Below are 14,917 nucleotides of genomic sequence, written 5' to 3'. Positions count from 1 at the left end.
AATGGTCACATCTAACGCCCCCCTCCCTGTCCTCAGAAACACCAGCATCTGGCCAATCCAAAGGTACCACTGGTTGACTTCTCACTTCACCAAACTCTCTTATCCTGGGTCTCCCATCTCTCCTTTCTGTCTGTCTAGGCCCTTGATGATTCTGGTTACACATAACCTCACCCTCCCGTGCTGTATATCAGGGGTCCCCAACACCCGGGCTGCGGACCGCTACTGGTCCCGTTAAGAGCTGGGCCGCACAGCAGGAGGCGAGCAGCGGGCGAGCGAGCGGAGCTTCGTCTGCCGCTCCCCCTCGCTCCCCATCGCTCCCCATGGCTCCCCGTCGCTTCCCGTCGCTCCCCGTCGCTCCCCCTCGCTCCCCATCGCTCCCCATGGCTCCCCGTCGCTTCCCGTCGCTCCCCGTCGCTCCCCATGGCTCCCCATGGCTCCCCGTCGCTCCCCCTCGCTCGCATCACCGCCTGAACCGTCCCCCGCCCCCCCACCCCACCCCCATCCGTGGAAAAACTCTCTTCCACAAAACCGGTTCCTGGTGCCAAAAAGGTTGGGGACCGCTGTTGTACAGCACTCCTCTCTCCGATGGCTGTGGTCATAAGACTCCAGGGAGCCCTAGGATAACTGCAGCGTGACCCCAGGAAAATTCTGAGGGACTCCTAAAGACAAAATATTTCCTAACTGTTGAATAAAAAAAATTATTCACAGCACTTGACAAAGAACAGTAAGGAAGCCTTACAGAGCACCATCATGATAGCTGTAGGGACCACTGCGATGGGGTTTTGAGGTAGGGGTTTGGGCTCAACTCCAAATACCACCAGGAAGAGTGGGAATTTATAGCCGTGGAGCAGGGTGGGGGGCAGTGGAAGGAGCATTTCTAAAAGGAAACATCAGGCATGAGAGGGTGGAGGGCAGGAGTTCTGGCTACACCATGCTAACAGGATTCTCGCTGAGGGCAGGCCGGGTGATCAGGCCTCCTTTGGGGTCGGTGGAGGATAAGGAAGAGGGTTAGAAATCTGGGGAGATCCGGTATCCAGAGTGGAAGATTCTGGTTCAAGTGACTTAGCAAGACCCTTGCTAACATCACACAAAGCATAGATGAACTCAGAAGCCCGGAAGTCAGGCCCACATTGAGAAGACAGTTCCGAGGAGTCCTGTCGAGGGACTGACAGCTCAGGCGCAGCTGCTGGCCCGCGGCTCTGCTCCCCCAGCCCCGCTGGGCCTCCTCCACTTGTCACATAAAGTGAAGCCTTCTCTCCCAGAGGAGGCTTGGGGACCTCTTCCATTCTCAGAGCCACGGCTCAGCCGGAGTCTGGGTGAAGGCCTGCCGAGGGCGCTGTGCTCTTAGAAAACCCACCAGGGCATTTATCAGAATAACCTTCGCTGCTGCCACCTCAAGGCCGAGAGTGGGTCCCAGCCCAGGGTGACAGCAAGGCTGGATTCTGCAGGTGAGAGGGGGTGGAGAGGCCACCAGAGGCCACCCGTGGACGCCTTCTGATCCCGGATCCTTTCAGGCAGATCGGAAGGAAGGGTCTCTAACAGGCGTTGTCCGAGGATGGCGGTGCTCCTTTTGAGACAGGCTTTCTTTTTCCACTTCATGGGAATCAAAGCTGCTGGGGAGACGGAGCTTCACGAGGGCCGGGGGAAGCTGTCCTGCCTGTTGGACATCCTGCCTGGGTCCTCCCGCCCAAACCCCTCGCCAGGCCCTGCGCACCTGCGCTGCCGGCTCAGTCCTCACCTGGGGAGTCCTGCCGCCACCTCGGTAGGTCCAGCAGGTACTTAAAACCCTCTGCCCACCTCTAGCCATGATATTCTCTGGGCTGCAAGTCATTCTTTGTTCTACTATTTTTTGGAGACAGTGACTCTTCCACTTCCTTTTAGTCCCTTCCCTTGGGCATTGCCTTCCCTCCCGTCCCACCCACCCCCTTCAGAGTCTGTGCCCTGAGCTGAGGTTTGGTTCCCGCAGCCTCTGCTGGCTTGTCCTGTATCCTTGAGCTCTTGGAAGACCAACTCTGGAAATGATCTGTTTCTATGATGCCTCTGATACCCGTAATTCCCATGCTCTTAGCATCCCTTCTTGTCATCATTTAAAGGGAACCATCTTTGCTAATTTAAGCAGAACATCTCCTAAACTGACTTTTTTTTTTTTTTTTTTGCCTGTGTTGGGTCTTCGTTGCTGCGCGCGGGCTTTCTCTAGCTGCAGCGAGCGGGGGCTACTCTTCGTTGCGGTGTGCGGGCTTCTCATTGCGGTGGCTTCTCTTGTTGTGGAGCACGGGCTCTAGGCGCGCGGGCTTCAGTAGTTGTGGCACGTGGGCTCAGTAGTTGTGGCTTGTGGGCTCTAGAGTGCAGGCTCAGTAGTTGTGACGCACGGGCTTAGTTGCCCCGCGGCGTGTGGGATCTTCCCGGACCAGGGCTTGAACCCGTGCCCCTTGCATTGGGAGGCAGATTCTTAACCACTGCGCCACCAGGGAAGTCCTCTAAACTGACATTTGTGTTGAACGGCACTTCGCCATCATCTTTCCATGGTTATTAAATATGAGGTCTGGTGAACCCCATTCGAGGTTTGACACAAAACTGCCCGTTGATGTCCTCAGCCGCCTCCCAGGAAGTGTTTTCATGCACCCGTGAGCTTGGCTGTAGGCGAGGGTCCCATCTGGAATCTGCGAGAAGGACTTGAAGGCAGTGGCTGTGCAGCAGGCGGGTCTGTGAGCGGTGCCGGCCATCAGCATCCGCACTGCGGATTCTCCCTCCTCGTCAGTGTTTCGCATCCTCATGCTGCTGCTCTCCGGGACCGGATAATTTCGGATAACTGTGGAGCCTTCCTGCGCATATTAGGGCATTAAACAGCACCCCTCCAGGCTGCACACCGGATGCCAGTAGCCCCTCACCCCCCCAGCCCCAGTGTGACAGTCAAAACGCTCTTCTGACCTTGCTCAGTGTCCTCGGGGTTGGGGGGACGGTGTTTGAGAGCCACTGCTCTACATCATGGTAGTTGCGTCTTTAATTTTCTTGGTGGCTGGAAGGGAAAACAGGGAGGCGAGGGAGAGATTTTTTGAAGATGGGGGACCCACATCTCAGCATGGAGTCCTCATCTTGCACAACTTTCAGCATCATTTGTCGCAGCTGTCCGTCACCCTCTCCTCCTTCATCTGGGTCTTCACTGGGGTCCCGGCACCCTCTCTCTGAGGGTGCTCCTGCTAAGTCTCTCTTACTGGGCCCACTGGCTCACCTCGAAGGGTGTCAGTGCAGGTGGCCCCGCTGCTGCCCTCCTCCCCTCCTCCCTCCAGGTTCACTACCTGTACAGCGGCCTTCAGCCACCCGGCTTTAAGTACCGTCTGACTCCGTCCAGCCTGGGCCTCTGGCCTGAGCTCTAGAAGAGCACGTCACCCGCCTGTGTGCTCTCTCACCGCCTCCTGACTGTCTCCACCTGGTTAACTGCCACGGGTTCTCCCGCTTGCAGTCCCAAAGCCGAGGAGGACCCTTCTCTCCTCTCCTCCATCAGCCCATGTCCAGCTCGCGGGCAGCTGGGCAGCCTGCAGTCAAAGCACGTGAAGCTCCCAGGCTCCCATGACACCTACCACCCTCCCCCACGTCTGTCCCCATAACACTCATCCTAATGATGCTTTCGCACAGAAGTCGTATCAGATTCTTCTTTGGACCAGGAAAGAGCGAAGTCACAGCTGTCCTTGGAAGCTCTGCTGCCTCTGTGTTCTCACGCCCTCTCTCTCTCCCCTACTCACCCTGACCTGGCTCCTGGCCTTCAGGCTGCATCGTGGCGGCAGACACCTCTGACCCCAGGGTCTTCACAAGGCTCTTCCTTCCCCCAACATCTGTTGGCCTCCCTCCCCCGCCTCAGTCACGTCTCTGCTCCAGGGCCACCTGACCACAGGGCCTGCCTGACACGCCTGTCCAGAGCAGCCGTGTTGTCCATCCTCCTTCCTCTTCACTGAGCTCTCGTCACCATCCAGCATCATCTGTCTGTTTGCTGACGGCTTCCCTCCGCAAGAATGGGCGCTTCATGGAGGAGAAGCACTTTTTATCATTCTGTGTCCCCAGTACCTAGAGCACACCTCACACGTGGCAGTTATTCAACAGATCTCATTGTGGAAAGAATCAATGAGTAATTAATGAATATCTGGATAAAAAATATAGTTTAGTGAGGATAGCAACTAAGAGCTCCACAGTCGTGCACCTTGATACTCACCCAAATGAGCTGAAAACATACATCTCCACAAAAACCTGCACACAGATGTTTATAACAGCTTTCTTCATAATTGCCAAAACCTGAAAGCAATTCAGATGATCTTCAGTAGGTGAATGGATAAAAAAACTGGTACATCCAGTCAATGGAACACTATTCAGCACTAAAAAGAAATGTGCTCTCAAGCCATGAAAGACATGGAGGAACCTTAATTGCACATCACTAAGTGGAAGAAGCCAATGTAAAAAGCTACATCCTGTATGATTCCAACTCTATGACTTTCTGGAAAAGGCAAAACTGATGACAGTAAAAAGATTGTGGCTGCCAGGGATTGGGGGGAGGGAGAGGTGAGTAGGTGAAGCACAGAGGATTTTTAGAGCAGTGAAAACACTACTCTGGGGACTTCCCTGATGGCACAGTGGTTAAGACTCCGCGCTCCCAATGCAGGGAGCCTGAGTGCCATCCCTGGTCGGGGAACTAGATCCCACATGCATGCCGCAACTAAGAGTTCACATGCCACAACTAAGGAGCCCGCCTGCAGCAACTAAGACCTGAAACAGCCAAATTAATTAATTACTTAATTAATTATTTTTTAAAAAAAGAAAATGTTACTCTGTGTGATATGCTAATGATGGATACATGTCTTACGTTTGTCCAAACCCATAGAATGTTCAACACCAAGAGTGACCACTACTGTAAACTATGGACTTTGGGTGATTATGATGTGTCAGTGTGGCTTCATCAGTTATAACAAATGTACCACGTGGAAGGGGCTATTGATAACGGGGAGAGGCTGTGGGGGGGGGGGACAGGGACTATATATGTGCTTACCACTCTATGGTTTTGCTGAGAACCTAAAACTGTTCTAAAAATTAAATTCTAATTTAAAAAAAGAACACAAAGTTGTAGGCAGTGGGAATAACAATAGAAAGTCTCCAAGTCAGGAGGAAATTTGGCATGTTAAAGCATCATAAATCAGCTCAGGGACTCGGGAGTGTAGTGAGCAAGGGGCCAGCGGTGTTAATTAACTGAGGTGAGGAGGGGGACACGGACCAGATCCTACAGGGTCCTGTAAGCCAGGCTAGAAATGCTTTCGATTTTAAGTGCAATGGGCAGTCATTAAAGGTTTTAAGAAATGGAATGGCCTGATCTGATTTGCATTAAAAACTTCTCATTCTGGCTGTCATACGGAAATAGACTAGGAGACCGGGTGTCTTACCTGAGTTGGGTAAAAGCATCAGCTTCGGGCAGGAAATCAAGGATGTGTTTCTCCAAAGATGTGCGTAACTTAAGAAGAGTTGTTTATGGATTTCACAAGGAAAGATCACATGATAGAATTATCTGGGCCCCCGAATGACAAAAAGGTTTTGAAAAGTAATGTTTTGAGTTTCTTACTGGCCTTAAGAAGCCATGATTCTCAAAACTTCTTTGTTTCTGAAATTGGAGGTCCAGACTGCGAGTTGGGATGGTTTTATTCTAAGATCATGAGAATATAGCACATTCTGTAAATTATCCTGGCAGGAAAGGATTGCCAAGGAGGAAAAAACAAAATGGCTTTCATTTAGAATAAATGTCTAGCGATTGTTTGAATTTTAGATAAAATGATACCAAACATCTTTGGCCATAAATTTTCTTTTGGCCTCATTCTCCAGCCCTGACATATAGAAAAATGGTGCTAAAATTTAACAATACATTCCAGATATGTGGTGTGGAGACAATCATTCAACATATTCTAAAGTGAAAAATATATATCTTAGCTTAATGTTCTTCATTAAAAAAATAGGAAAGTATGAACCCCAAATGCCTCTTGAATATATCCTATTGAATTCGCTGTTATATTTTGAATTCCTATTTAAAAAAAAGTACCTTTTCTATCCAGTAAGGAACCTTACAGCTTCTGAGGAAAATAAATTAAATATCTGCTTAAGCATAGGTTGAAATTTCCTTGAAAATTCAGAAGTAAGATCTGAGAAGTGCTGTTGTGAAGACAGATCACATCCCATCTTTTAACTCTGGAAGTAGGAGTTGCAGGCTGTCAAGTCCATCTTGGTTTTCGAGAACTAGGACATCCAGTTTATGTGGAAGGAAAGAGGAAAGGGGAAAGGGTAATGATGCTTCCTTTTTCTTTGCAAAAGTATAAACAATCATGGGAATTTCAAGTAGACAAAGTGATTCAACGCTCTGCTAAAGCTGGGTAGCCATATCACTTAGAAATGATTCAGTTGTAAGAAACAGGAAATTTAACCTCATTTGACTTTTAAAAGAATGTGTTGACTCATGTTAACTAGTCTCATCCAGGGGTCAGCAAATCTGACCTTTTAACTCTGTTTCAGGGATCAGACAGGCCCTCCCTGCCCAGCCACATGGTAGGATGGGTCCTCTGGGTTCCCATCCACTAGGAGAGAAGTACCTGCTCCTACAAGCAAAATCCTGGCTAACTTACATCAGTTGCTCATACCCAAACCAGCCTCTGGGCTGGGAGAAGCTGAGGTCTGGATCACGTGTCCTGCTGGACAGCCAGGAGCACAGGCCGCCTCCCACCCCGTGGCATACGGGCGGGGCCGGATACCAAAACGGAGGCAGGCGCTTCTTCCACTCAAGATAGAAGACTGGATGCTGGGCGTCCCTCCAGCACAAGTGGCGTTTCCAGGGGACTCTGTGACTGCACTGTCCACTGTGGTTTCCAGTGGTTCCCTTTATTCCTAAGGTGACCAATAGTAGCAACGACTTCAGGAGGAGGAAACCAGACGTGGGAGGGTGATGATGACGGCAGAGTTTTTTCATTTGTTCATTCACTGGACGTATTTTATGGGCCACCACCCTCCTCCATGGCAGGCCCTGTGCACTGTGCTGGGATGAGGAGATGCAAGCTCATCATACCTCACCCCCAGGAGCTCACTTCTGGATCAAGTAACCGAGACTTAGGAGGTAAGAGTTCCTGTCATTGAAACCATGCAAGAAGAAGAAGGAAGCCTTGCAAAAGCCTAATGGTCAGATAACATTGGGAAATTGAGTTACACCTGGATATTTATTTAAAGAGCTTTGTGGGAGTTCCCTGATGGCCTAATGGTTAGCGTCCCAGGCTTTCACTGCCGTGGCCCAGGTTTAATCCCTGGTTTGGAAACTTAGATCCTACAAGCCGCGTAGCAAAAAAAAAAAAAAAAAACCCAAACCAAAACAACAACAACAACCAAAAAAAACCCCCAAAAAATAAATAAATAAAGAGCTTTATATCAATATCATATAAAAATCAAGGGCTTGGCCCTATACAAACAATTATTTTAAAAGGATGAGCAAAAATGCTTGCTCAGCACTTCTTTAGTTAACTGCTTAACAATGATTAGTTGTTGAGATTAAGTAGCTATAAACCAGGACACCAAAACTTAAATCATGGCAATTACATCAAATTGTAGACAAAGTAGAGATAGTAGAAAAGAAAACAACAAACTTCTCCAGTGGTACTGAATTTGCAGATCTTTATCTTTGAAAGAAAAACGATACATACGGTAAGTAAATTCAAAGCAAGGCAATGGATTGCGTAAAATTAACGTAGACACTATGCTGTTGTTTAAACATGACTTCATGTGGTAGAGAGAGGTGATTGGCAATCACATCCCTTTACCGTCTCTCTGGCGTGTCTTTTTCAGATTTAAGGTCTAGAAAGCAAACATGACTGTGCTCATATGTCTTTGCAGTTAGACTGATGGATGTGAACTAGCTTCTGCCAATTAGATGCACTCACAAGTATTTCGGAAGAAATAAGCAAGGGGGAGGTCATGTTTCTGCTGCTGTGACTGTGTAAGGTTTGTTTTTGATTTTTTTTTCCAGCAGTATTCCAGGATGCCGACACTAGTTTCTTAGGTGTTGAGAGCCCTTTGCGGCAGTGATGGCTGGAACTGCTTTGCACAGCTAGGAAAAGAGGTCCCTGGAGACACCAGGTTGACACTGACTCCCTGACCATGGGCCTTCCCCACTTGGCCCAGGTAGACACTCCTGGTCAATTCTGGCCTGCAGAGCACTGGGCCATTCCTGCAGAGCACTGGGCCATTCCTGCAGGTACAGCCTGGGACCACTTTTCCAACTCAGTGTCCAATGATTCCGTGGATACTTTGTTTTAAATCCCTTTATACTTAAAGTGGTTGGAGTGTTTTTTATTTCTTGCAATTTAATTCTTAACTCCTATGGAATTTGGCAACAAAAGCAGTTGTAGGCAACAGACCCTCAGAGACTGAGACTGTGAGATGATCTGTCTGTCTCGATGGAATTCGAGGGCAGTAAGGATTCAATCACCATGAGAAAATTAGAAACTGGGCATTTATGGCACAGAATAGGAAAAGCTGTAACCGAGCAGGACCCTAAGGGGCCTTCCCCCAATCCTCTGCTTTAGCTCCTCTCTGAAGTACCCAGATAATAGTATTTGATGCAGATTTCCTGAGTTGTTTTGCAGATGTGAAAAACGCCCACCAAATGGAAGATGTTAACGACTTGATGACCATGAGCACATAGCCCCAGGCCTCCTGGAGCCTAAGGACGGGTCATGTGAACCCCTGTGACACCACCCTCTTCCCTCACCATCAGCCCATCAGAGAACTGTGCACGATCGGATCACCTACCCTGAGACCCCCTCCCCCTCACCTGGCTTTTAAAAAGACTTTGCCGAAACCCTTCGGAGAGCTCGAGGCTTTTTAGGGCATAAGCCACCTCATCTCCTTGCAAAGCCTTGCAATAAACCTTTCTCTGCTCCAAACTCCAACGTTTCAGTTTGTTTGGCCTCACTGTGCGGCGGGCGCACGAACTCGTGTTAACAAAGCTGCCTAAATCGTCACCTGAAGTTTGCAGGAATAAAGAGCCTGTTAAAGCAAGACACTGGTGGGCGAGTGGCTGCTACAACCTCATGGCGAGAATGAGGAACATAAGGAGGGTGGGTGGGCTGGCTGCTTGTCGCTAAGCTGAAGATTTCGAAGAAAGGGTCAAGCCCAAGGGTTTACACTCTGCTTAAGGCACAGTCGCACAAGGAGCTCCTAAGTCTGACGTGTGTTGCTCCTTCTCTAGTAGCTGCCGACGTGGCCAAAATTATCATAGGACCCAATCGCGCACATTGCTGAGTTGCAATGTCAGCTGAATTCAAAGCCTGGCCAGGTCTCCTTTGAAATACAGGGGACTGTTTGGTTGAGCTGGAACCAGAGAATTGTAGCGGGGAGATTCCCTTGCTAACGGAACTTCCTCCTTCTTTGTCTGATGAGGTCAGTCTTATCTGCATCTGACAGAGTTTCCTTGAAAGGAATGCTAGTTCTCTCCTAGCCCGTTCCTACCTCCCCCATCGCCCCTAGACCTGTAATTAGAATCAGATCCCCACATGCCTTAGAAGCAAAGTATAGAATCTGACTCAGGAAGAGAAGGCATACTCATCAAAATAATTATAATTTGTTTATACAGTCAGCCCTCTGTATCCATGGGTTTCACATGCACAGATTCAACCAACTGTGAATCAAAAATATTTGAAAAAAACAAAATCCCAGAAAGTTCCACAAAGCGAAACTTGAATTTGCCACTCACTGGCAGCTACGTACATAGCATTTACATTGTATTTACAAGTATTTACGTAGAATTCACATTGTATTTACAACCATTTACATAGTATTTGCATCGTATTAGGTATTAATCTAGAGATGACTTAAAGTATGCTGGAAGATGTCTGTAGGTTATATGGCAAATACTACACCATTTTACATAAGAAACTTGAGCATCCACAGATTTTGGTGTCCTTAGAGGGGTCCTGGAACCAATCCCCCTTGGATACCTAGGAAGGACTGTATTTAATTACATGAGAAGAAGCCTGGGTAATACGTTTTGGAATGGATTAGAAACACACTAAATAAACTAGAGTAAAAGGAATATAACTTTAGTTTGGGCAAACTGTATCAGATATTCTAGACTCTTAACCTTTGATCTGCCTCGGTATTTTCATTCTCTATAACAATTGACTCATAGGGAATTTGATTATCTTACCACTCTACAGGGCACCATATTGGTTGAATTTATTGATGGCATCGTGCTTATTGAGCTTCGTGAGCCAGAAATATCCTATCACGTGTAAGAGCAGGCAAGATAAAACTATGAAAAGTTTCATAGGCCACCACAACCAGTGAATTTTTTGCAGGTCCAGATATATCCCGACATGGGAGAGGACAGTTTATTGGTCTTTGAGACCTTACCACTGAGAAAGAAGCTCAAGGCTTCGTCAGACACCAGACTTTTTTTTTTTTTTTTTTTTTTTTTTGAGGCAGAATGCACCACATTTGGATGTGCAGCCCTGACCCATTTACTGAGTAACCTGGAAGACAACCAACTTTAGAGGAAGTTGAAGCAAGAGAAGGCAAGGCGCTCTGACACCTGGCTTCCCAGCAGATGCAGAGGGACAGACCAGATGTGTCATGGAACCTATTGCAGGCCCTCTTAGGGGAACTGGTGAAGCTCTTACACTTTAGGCACAAAAAGTAATGCCTTTTATGGAAATAAGTATAACTTTTTTTTTTTTTTTTTTTTGCTAAAATGGCTCTCCTCTACTGAGCCCTGGAAGAGATTGCCTAACCAAGGGACATTGTGTGTCCTTATGAGCTAACTGACTGGGTCATGAAGTGTGGCTTCCATAATAGCACCTGGTCAAAGGGAAGTGACATCGGTGAGCCCGAGCATCAGCAGGTCTTGAAGGTCAATTAAAATCGCTTGAACAAGAGGCTCCCCCTCTTGGCGTCCCCACTAACGCTTCACCGCTCCTTTCCTGACGGGCTTCATGGAAAGGTCCTATGCCCAGCTGTCAAAGGAGGGAAACATTAAGTCTAGCTCACAGAGGGTCCTGCGTAGTATGCTGGTAACAGGCCAGGATAGATTTCTGCAGAATTACAGCTCTTCTCGGGTTTGTCCCCGTAGCTGAGTAGTGAAAGAAGTTTCTCCCTAGGGCAGAAATCGAGCAGTCCATGTAATGTCTCATTTTTATTGGAAGGAGCTATGGCCGGAGGTGCAGACCTTAACTGATCCATGGGAAGTTGATGGAGTTTGGTTGCTTAGGGACTTGGAAGGAATAAGGTTGGAGGGTTGGTGGCAAGGGGTCTGGAGCAGAGGCACAGACGCAGAGTATAAGGGAATCTATTTCCTACAGGTGCTCTCCGAAGGGCACCAGTCTCAGAGACATTTGCAGCAACTAGGTGGACCAGATGGTCTACCTGTGACAGTCAGTCAGCCTTTCCCCACATCACCTTGGCTTTCGACAAGCAAGATGGCCATGGTGAAGATGAAGGTGGGACAACTGCCTGGGCTTTCCCTCACAAAGCTGATCTGTCAGCTTGCCATGGGCTCAGCCTGCCAAGAGCTAACAGTACCAAGTGTCAGATATGGTGTCATTCCATGGGGAGTGAGAAATAAAATATTGTCTGCCATAGCAGTGAACAGAGGATGTAACAGCCATCAGAGATTGCAGCCACCCCATACGGCTGAGGGAACTCAGGATGGACACAAGGAATGCCGGCCGGCCATCTAGCCATCGTCAGACTGCAGCCACCCCAGCGGTGCAGCTTGAGGAAACTCAGGATGAGAAAGCACAGGATACTGGCCCCAGATAGCTGAGGTGCATAGCAAAGGAATGATTTCAGTGAGCCCAAACTCTTGCATCTTCTCATACATAGAAAAGCGCTAAATTCCTTAACTTGAGATATCTGGTTTTCTTTAATTAACAATAATCTTTTGATGTTCCAACTACCTGCCCTTTGTTGCAAAACTTCTGTAGATCCTAGCTCCCCTCTCACCTCCTTGGAGCAGTCTCTCAGAGTTGAGATTCTGTCTCCCAGGCTTGAAGTCCTATGAATGTCCGCCGAATAAAACATAACACTCTCAACTTTTAGGTGGTTCATTTCTTTTTACAGTCGACAGGGGTCAGACGAACACCCAGAGGAAGGTAATTACATCGGACCCTTCCATTTTGACAGGGACCGTGATTTGTCCTCTCTGGAATAGACACTTTGGGTATGAAAAGCTTCTGCCTACACTACCATTGAAGGAGTGCTATTCATTATCATGGTGGCATATCTACCCTTGCTTCTGACCAAAGTACACATTTTATGGAAAGAGTAGTGTGGCGAAGACATATGCCTCTGGATTCTGCAGTCTTTCTTTTTTCCCCAACATCCAGAGGCAGCTGGAGGTTCAAAATATTGGAATGATCTATTGGGTACCCAGACAAGACATCCATCAGGAGACATCACATGAGGGTGGGTGATGTCCTATAGAATGCAGTATATGCTTTGAAATGGTGACCAATATTTGGTGCTATTTCCCCAGTGGCTGAAATACATGGACCCCAGACCCTTGGAAGTAGGGTTGGCTCCTTTTGTTATCACCCCTAGTGACCAGCACACAAAATTTGCTTCCATGTCCTCAACTTTGAGGTTTACTTGTCTAAAGGCTTTAGTTCCCAGGTAAGAGATGCTGAAACCCAGGTTATCCTCAGGGACAGCTCTTAGAACTTCCCAACCAGGGGCAAAGGCTAATGGAAGATTCAATCATCCAACAGAGACAGGACCCTAAAGGGCTCAAGTCTGCTAAGAATAAAGGTTCAATTTACCAGGTAAATAGCGGAATTATTTTCTGAGTGGAGAAAAGGAAGTAATTTGTAAGTAATCACATAAATATAAATAATATCTTGGGGGCTTCCCTGGTGGCGCAGTGGTTGGGGGTCTGCCTGCTAATGCAGGGGACACGGGTTCGAGCCCTGGTCTGGGAAGATCCCACGTGCCGCGGAGCAGCTGGGCCCGTGAGCCACAATTGCTGAGCCTGCGCGTCTGGAGCCTGTGCCCCGCGACGGGAGGGGCCGCGATAGAGAAAGGCCCGCGCACCGCGATGAAGAGTGGCCCCCGCTTGCCGCAACTGGAGAAAGCCCTCGCACAAACCGAAGACCCAACACAGCCAAAAATAAATAAATAAATAAATAAATAAATAAGAAAATCCTTTAAAAAAATAAAAAAATAAAAAAAAAAAAATAATATCTATGGCTTTGTGGTCCTTGTGGGAGTGAGGACCACAGTAACTACAGAAGTTTCTTTCCTATTCTGTAAAGATAGCTTAGCCAAGTTCCTTTTTCCATTCTTTACTTTTCTCTTTTTATTTTACACATGGTGTGTTGGCCATGGTTAGCTTCTTAATTTAGTCTTTAGGTTGCAGAAGGTGATATTGTGGCTTCAGAGGAAATGGTCCGATGATGGACACGCTGATGGACGAGACTTGGGATCTCTCCCCTTTTGCGGAGAAGGTGGAGTTACTTTTTATTTGTATGAAGAATAAACCTATTATGTTGGGCAGGAGCTTTGTTGCCCTTCTAGTGGTTTGGAAGATTCAGTGTGGGTTGATCCTGTGGCACATTTGGAGTGGCAGCTCTCAATGTCCATTCCAAACTCCTGATGTGTCTTCCCAGAGGGCCAAGGTTGAGACGGTGTTTCTCTTATTCCTTTCCAGTTTCAGTCTGGATGGGAATTAACTTCTGAGAAGCAGATACCCTCCCAGGACAGTTGCCAGACAGAAGGGCAGCCGTGCTTACCTTGCTGCCACCTCGGCCATTTCAGCTGATTCGTAGAACAGAGATGTCGGGCTCCTGTAGCCTGGTCCACTGTCTAGGTCCTCACTTCCTGCACCTCCAGGGACAGTTTTCTGGTACCTGGAACACAGCGAAGGCTGTGTGTTCCTGAAGCCACCGGTTCCACCATGATTCTCCACCTTCCTCTTTATAGAGGAAGTACAGCCAGAAAGGACTTCCGGAATTATTCCCCGAGCCCAGTGGGTGTACAGACTCCTCCTCCTTTTGACCCTGTTGGAAGCACACAATCCCTTGCACTAAATTCCCTTCTGTTTAAAATACCTAGTGATGCCTGAGTCTAGCTTGTTAGCACGCGTATTGGCTTTGGAGGCAGGAGTGAAAACTACACCTGAATTCTTGATCCCTAAGCTAAGTCCCTCTGCCCACCTCCCTTGTTTCCCTCAAAGACCCCTCAGTCTCCCCACCGGCTCTCAGTTCACTTGTTTCCGCCCTACTCCCTCTACTTCTCCCCATCCTTACTCCCTCCCACTTGGCTCAGGCTGGCTCCATCACTGCCCGTTCACACCCAGACTGCGGCTGACCCACGCAGCCTCAGACATCTCATTCCACTTGTCTTTAATAGCATCAACACATTTGTTCTTTTAAATCAGTTTTTTAAACACCAGGTTATTCTCTTTCCCTAAAATCTCTGTCACTAAGGTAACCTACAAGACAAAGCCCAGATGCCATAGAATGGGGTAAACATCCTCCTGCCTCACCCCTCCCTCCAAGTTTCCCGCACCTCTGAAGCTTTATTACCAATTAGTACATTTTATCCACCCTGGGTCTCCCAGTCACTCCTTGGGTCACCTCACCTTGTGCCCGCATTCCAAGCATCTCCCTCACGGAGAGAACTGCCTGCCCATAACTTGATCCACCCAAATGCTGCCACCTTTGATATCCTGCCCAAGCCCACATTTTCCATAACAAACTCCTAATTTATCTAGCTTGGGATAATTGCGTTGTCCTATGAATTCCTACAGGATTTAGAATACAACTGAGCTATGCACTAAATCCCACACTGCTTTGTGTTGCTGTTGTTTTAGCCTGAGCCTCTGCTTAGAAACTTGTGTTATTGCCACCTTCCACAATGC

Source organism: Balaenoptera acutorostrata, chromosome 2 (genome assembly GCF_949987535.1).
Source record: "Balaenoptera acutorostrata chromosome 2, mBalAcu1.1, whole genome shotgun sequence".
Lineage (NCBI taxonomy): Eukaryota > Metazoa > Chordata > Mammalia > Artiodactyla > Balaenopteridae > Balaenoptera > Balaenoptera acutorostrata.
The sequence above is the reverse complement of the archived record's forward strand: the minus strand, read 5'-3'. Positions refer to the sequence as shown.